At 43.7% G+C, this 6,515-nt stretch overlaps 1 protein-coding gene across 3 annotated transcripts in view; it reads left to right on the top strand.

Moving 5' to 3' along the window:
• The first annotated feature begins 966 nt into the window (after window positions 1-966).
• LOC110515721 (neuroligin-3) overlaps window positions 967-6,515 on the top strand; it is a 450,353-nt gene continuing 444,804 nt past the window's right edge. For 2 of the 3 annotated variants that reach the window (XM_036943364.1, XM_036943363.1), the window contains exon 1: window positions 969-1,412. The gene's annotated coding sequence lies outside the window, so the exon portion shown is untranslated. Of the gene's footprint in view, window positions 1,413-6,515 lie in introns of all 3 variants that reach the window. The other variant, XM_036943365.1, reaches the window with a different exon arrangement.

Raw genomic sequence — 6,515 nt, 5'->3', positions numbered from 1 at the left:
GCGGTCTAAGGAACTGCATCTCAGTGCTAGTGGCGTCACTACAGACCCTGGTTCAGCGGTCTAAGGCCTGCATCTCAGTGCTAGAGGCGTAACTACAGACCCTGGTTCAGCAGTCTAAGGCACTGCATCTCAGTGCTAGTGGCGTCACTACAGACCCTGGATCAGCAGTCTAAGGCACTGCATCTCAGTGCTAGAGGCGTAACTACAGACCCTGGTTCAGCGGTCTAAGGCACTGCATCTCAGTGCTAGTGGCGTCACTACAGACCCTGGTTCGATTCTAGGCTAGTTAGATAAAGGTGAGATAAATATGGTAACCTGCACCACTGCTCGGTGGAGTATTTATCCTCTTGGGACTGGTGGGTAGCTGTATACAGCTATTCAGAGCTGCTATCCTTGCACACAAGTGGCTTGAAAGACACATCCCATCCAATCAAATTCCCTATAGCGAGTGGCATTGGCCATAGTGATGCATTTCTGCCTTGCCTGTGTGAGCCAACTAACTCTCTGCTTGGCATTCCAAATGAACTCCCTGCAGGATTACAAACAATAAATATGGAAATCCAAACATGATAGCTAAAGCTTTTGTCTTGCTGCCTTGTGACTATTGCAGTTTAGTCAAGTATCACTTTTGCATAAATAGACTGATCTGAGCACAGAAACAGTCAGATATGAGCTATTTCAAGAGGCAGTGGCATTTACTATAATATACTGAATTGAGCTCAAAGCATTTTTCTGATAAGACAGTACATGGGCACCTGTGCAAGCAATTAGGCTCAAAAGGCAGAATAATATTATTTTAAGAATGCAACCTTTTAGAATATGAATCCATTGAGAATGTGTGACACGTGATGCCACACGAGCCCTGTGCCACTGCCAACCCCACGTGACTTGGCTCAGCATTTTCACCCTGAGCGATAAACAAGGAGTCAAAAGCTCACTGTACAGTAGTGAGATCATTTCTTCTTTTCGGGAGACATTTAGCAAAAAGCCGCGTCCTCGTCTCCTTTTCATGTAGGATGCGGGTGCCCTTGGTTACCGAGTAACTCTCACATCTATTTGGCGCTCCCGAATATCGAGCTGGGACCGCGCAGCGCGCTCTGATAGAGCTCGTGTGTGTGGTGGAAAGACCTCACGAAAAGGCAAGTAAAGAACGTCAAACGTGCAGCGCTGACCGAGCAGCCTAGCGGAGGAGGAAACTGAAGAAAAAAGATGAACATGTGAACGGACTGAAAATGCTGAAGGATCTTTATGTTGGGAAATGTAATTCTGAAACGAATCAACGTATTACACTATAAGGATATCTGCAATGACTATTTACAACTGCAAGCAAAGTGCACAGAAATATTTTATCCAGATTTTTCCTAAAGAAAATAACGGGATTTGTTGGGGGAATTTGCATCTCGCCAAGGCAGGTGAGTCACAGGCAACACTTGATTAAGAGCTTAGAATATTTTTAGGGTGACATTTGGCTGGAATTACTGTAAATGTAGCGTCTCATTAGGCTATTTGATTATGTGCTGTATTTTACTTTGCAGTGAGACACGGATGTGTTCTATTCAGCCTGTGCTGAACCTGGACATCGTGTCCTGTGATACGAGTGTCTTTGAATTTGAGTGTCGCGGACAGAGAGAGAGAGAGAGAGAGAGAGAGAGAGAGACAGAGCTACGTGAAATTTGAGCGCAAAGTTAAAGGACAGTCTGGTCTCATGCCTTGTGAGAATGTATTCTAGTGCTGGGAATGAAATCAGAGGGTTGAATACCGATGGTGTCCGTCCCCGTTGAGTGATGGTGAATTGAGCACTTGTTACTTAAGCTATGCTCTGCCTGTCGCTGACCTGTCTGTGCCGTGCGTTACCGCTGTGACTGATAATTCTATGCGCTAGGTCTACTGAAGGTCTACACATTCCCAAATATATGGCCATAAATGTGGCTGCCAGCGGAGAGAGGAATCTTTATTTCGGTATAGGCCTACTGCAAGTGCATCTCTCTGGTGAAACGGGTGAGTGTACAGCCCTGCTGTAGCCGCTTTCAGTTGCCCAATATGATCGTCCACAAGTTTTAACCAGATGTATAGATTTTTGGGTTGTTTTTGGACTCTTGGTTCGATCAAGTTCAAGTTATGCGTAAAATGTGACCCTGTTTGTTTTGAGGACCTTTATGTATTATAATCACAGGTAGGCATGTATTTATTAGTCATGCTATATTTACGATAATAATCATTAACGTTATTATGACGTTTGTTACTAGCCGAATCTACTGTTAATTACTAGTGTTTTATTGACTTGTTTATTTTATTACACAGTTAGTACATGGTTATTACAGTATGCTCTGAGCCTCTGCCGTTCTGCTACCTTCAAGTGTCAGTAAATGATTATGTGAGTCCACCTGTCTGCGTCTCTATATGCCCGCTAAAACGATGCGGCTTTGCCTAGAGGAGAGCAGAGCTCTGCTCATCTCACATCCATTAATTAACCCTCTGTGTTTGTTATAGGCTACTCAAATAATGCATATGCATGGTTTATTTGTTGTGACTTTATGAAAAATCGAAAACCAGAACGACTTCTTTCACTGTGAGAAAGCTATTTCATCATGGAGTTGTAGGGCTATAATTACAAGCTCATAATATAAGTACATTGGCTTATTTTAGCATATAAACCATCTGGTCTCCCTGAATGTATTCTCTTTGCTTTTCTCCCAAATTTCCCGTCGTTTAGCACGCTGAGTAAAATGGTCTCATTGTAGTCTTGCAGGGGGTGAAGGAAGAATTAACTTAGAGAGCTGAATTGCAATGGGTTAGAGAGGAAGAAAGGGGAGGGGGAGAGAGGAGGAGGGGGGGGAGAGGAGGAGGGGGAGAGACAATGTCACACAAGGAGTTGTCATGGTGATTCAGTGAATAAGCAATTGTTTCCCCCTAAAACCAAATCATTTATACGAATTTCCCCCTTCCTATTACCGCTATTTCTTACTTTTTTAATAAGCCTATAGCTCAAAGGAGCAATTAGCTACAGAAGCATAGAAGCATAGATGCTTTTGATGTTTGACTTCTATTGCATGTTTGAATTGCCATTCTGTCTCCCAATATAATTTCCTTTTCCTATGATCCTTTGCATGTATCTTTGACGTGAGAATGTACTGTGTCTATTTAGATTTGATGGTGTGTGTGTCTAGTATCGTGGACAGATTATATATGCTACTGATGTGCATTTCCCCTCTGTCCCCTTCTCCATTCGTATTCATGTCCCGTAGCCTAAACCAGTCTTTTCCCAGTTCCCTGCTCTTTCAAATCCGATTATCCTACTAATAGATTATGGGTTGTTTTTGCTTTTCTCCCATGCACCAGTCATGACGACAACGTCATTCATCTTGTGAGAAAGGGCCCAAGCTATTAAGTAATACAGTTTTGATGACATCATTCATACAGTTATGCAGGAACTAACATGTTAGACAAAGCCATATAAGGGCTTGTAGTTAGAGTTTTGGTGTAATCAAAAACATGGGGTAATCAAATAATAGTCAAATATATTATTTTAAGTATTTTAATATGTCACACACATACACACACAGGAGAGAGGGAGACTCTAAAGCGACCTAGGTATTTTAGACAGTTGTAGTAATTGCCCAAAGCAGGGCAGAGATCCTGATGTTATAGTGTGTCTCACAGCATTATAGAGCTAGCTGTCAGGCAGAAAAGGTCATTCAGGCTTTGGTCTGCCCTACCACAGATCCACCTGAGTAGGGCTCAAAATCCTAACATGATGGATTCTGGGTTGTCTCCTCCAAGACTCCTGGTGGAGCTGCTGCCAGGTTCCTGTTTAGGCCTCCTGGCGGAGCTGCTGCCAGGTTCCTGTTTATGCCTCCTGGTGAAGCTGCTGCCAGGTTCCTGTTTAGGCCTCCTGGTGAAGCTGCTGCCAGGTTCCTGTTTATGCCTCCTGGTGAAGCTGCTGCCAGGTTCCTGTTTAGGCCTCCTGGTGGAGCTGCTGCCAGGTTCCTGTTTAGGCCTCCTGGTGGAGCTGCTGCCAGGTTCCTGTTTAGGCCTCCTAGTGAAGCTGCTGCCAGGTTCCTGTTTAGGCCTCCTAGTGAAGCTGCTGCCAGGTTCCTGTTTAGGCCTCCTGGTGGAGCTGCTGCCAGGTTCCTGTTTAGGCCTCCTGGTGGAGCTGCTGCAGGGTTCCTGTTTAGGCCTCCCAGTGAAGCTGCTGCCAGGTTCCTGTTTAGGTCTCCCGGTGGAGCTGCTGCACGGTTCCTGTTTAGGCCTCCTGGTGGAGCTGCTGCCAGGTTCCTGTTTAGGCCTCCTGGTGAAGCTGCTGCCAGGTTCCTGTTTAGGCCTCCTGGTGGAGCTGCTGCCAGGTTCCTGTTTAGGCCTCCTGGTGGAGCTGCTGCCAGGTTCCTGTTTAGGCCTCCTGGTGGAGCTGCTGCCAAGTTCCTGTTTAGGCCTCCTGGTGAAGCTGCTGCCAGGTTCCTGTTTAGGCCTCCTGGTGGAGCTGCTGCCAGGTTCCTGCTCAGAGGCTATGGTTGTGTCAAGAGAGGGAAAGACGTGGTAAAATGCACAGTATAGGCTTATGTATTGGTTATGTGTGTGTGTGTGTGTGTGTGTGTGTGTGGGGGGGGTTGTTGTGTGTGTGTGTGTGTGTGTGTGTGTGTGTGTGTGTGTGTGTGTGTGTGTGAGCTTCATTCTCCCTGACAGGCTCTGGCTGACCTTGTCTAAAAATATCTCCTATATTGATGTAAAGTAAAGCCTCTGAGCACTCAGGCCTCCTCACACACTACCCTCAAGACAAACCTGCCAGTGTCCTGGCCAACACATGCTTTTCTCTCTTCCATTGATGGAGAGAAGGAGAGAACATCAACAAGAAGAGCAACAAAAAAAAACCACTGGTTTTGACATTTCTTTACAAATATGCAGATCGTAAAGAAATGAAATTCTGAGATGTCTCGAACCTTAGTATCAAACAGGTGCACCATCTTTTCGTCTCTTTTCAAATGTCACTTTTCTCATCCCACTGCCTGAATGCCTGTTCACAGTCGGAGAGGGGAAGATGGGAGTGGATCATTTAGAGAGAGAAATCAATCTTTAACTTATTGTCAACAGGGCTGGGCGATATAGATAAAATATCATATCACGGTATTTTCAGAGTTTTTGATGGTGTGACAGTATTTTATGTTTTTGAATAACACAAAATGTTGATTTATGAGTAGTGAGTGATCCTAGGGTGGAAGTACAAACATTCTAAGTTATTTCAATGGTTCTTTCTCCATTCTGATGGTTTTAGACTGTTCAATTCAACTTCAACCAGAAATTGATTTCTGCATTTTCATAAATTTCTGTATTTCCTGCACTGATTTGAGATCGTTTCCACACTGCCACGTAGGGCTGTACTGTACTGGCAAAAACATCTAGGCCTTAATTTGAAACCAAATATTGCAATTGTGATTTGACTTGAGATCTAGATCAAAACACTTGGCTGAACTGTTAGAACCATGGAAAAATAATGATTATTATAATTTTTATAGTTAGAAGATAATAGTGGACACCTTTGAATACAGTGTTGTTTGACATGACAATGACTGAAGATGCCGGGGAGGAGTTATTGTGACAGGGTATGGACCAAAGTCCTAGGGGACCCTGCAATCTTTGGCTACATTAGCTACTTCAAATTGCTAACATATTCATACTTCGCCTAATCCTCTTTGGTTTAGAATACACTGTTTCAGAAAACAACATGCTGATTTAGGCCTTCACCATCACCGGTATAGCTAGCTACGTTTGCACTGACTCAGAACATTTATTAGCGATTAGCATTAGCGGCTAACACGATTTAGCCAGGAGAGAGAGAGAGAGAGAGAGAGAGAGAGAGAGAGAGAGAGAGAGAGAGAGAGAGAGAGAGAGAGAGAGAGAGAGAGAGAGAGAGAGAGAGAGAGAGAGAGAGAGAGAGAGAGAGAGAGAGAGAGAGAGAGAGAGAGAGAGAGAGAGAGAGAGAGAAATAAAAAAATGGACGTTACACACTGGCATATCACATTTAACAAATCAAAAATTCAAATACCGTTATTGAAGGTAAAGTAAAAATGCAAACCGGTCCGTGCGTCAAAGCTGGTATATAGTCAAATATGGTATACCACACACACACACACACACACACACACACACACACACACCTGAGAGCTAGCTGATGAGACAAGAAGAAGTCAAATCCGTTAATTTGGTGTATATGAAGAGCTGGCCTGGGGATCTGTCCTTTAATCCTCCTATCCAATGCTATGAATAAACCCTGAATAAGGAATAGTTCTGCCCTGGTGCTACTCATTTCCTCTATGTACAAGAGTACATTTACACTCATTGTCAAACCTTATACTCAGAAAGCTAATATTGCATCATTTATAATGCTATCTATACACTCAGGACATATACACACTAGAGGTCGATCGATTAATCGGTATGGCCGATTAATTGGGGCCGATTTCAAGTTTTCATAACAGTTGGAAATCTGTATTTTTGGACGGCAATTTATTATTATTATTTTA

This window comes from Oncorhynchus mykiss, chromosome 14 (assembly GCF_013265735.2).
Source record: "Oncorhynchus mykiss isolate Arlee chromosome 14, USDA_OmykA_1.1, whole genome shotgun sequence".
In the NCBI taxonomy this organism is placed as follows: Eukaryota; Metazoa; Chordata; class Actinopteri; order Salmoniformes; family Salmonidae; genus Oncorhynchus; species Oncorhynchus mykiss.
This window is presented reverse-complemented; position numbering and strand designations above follow the sequence as displayed.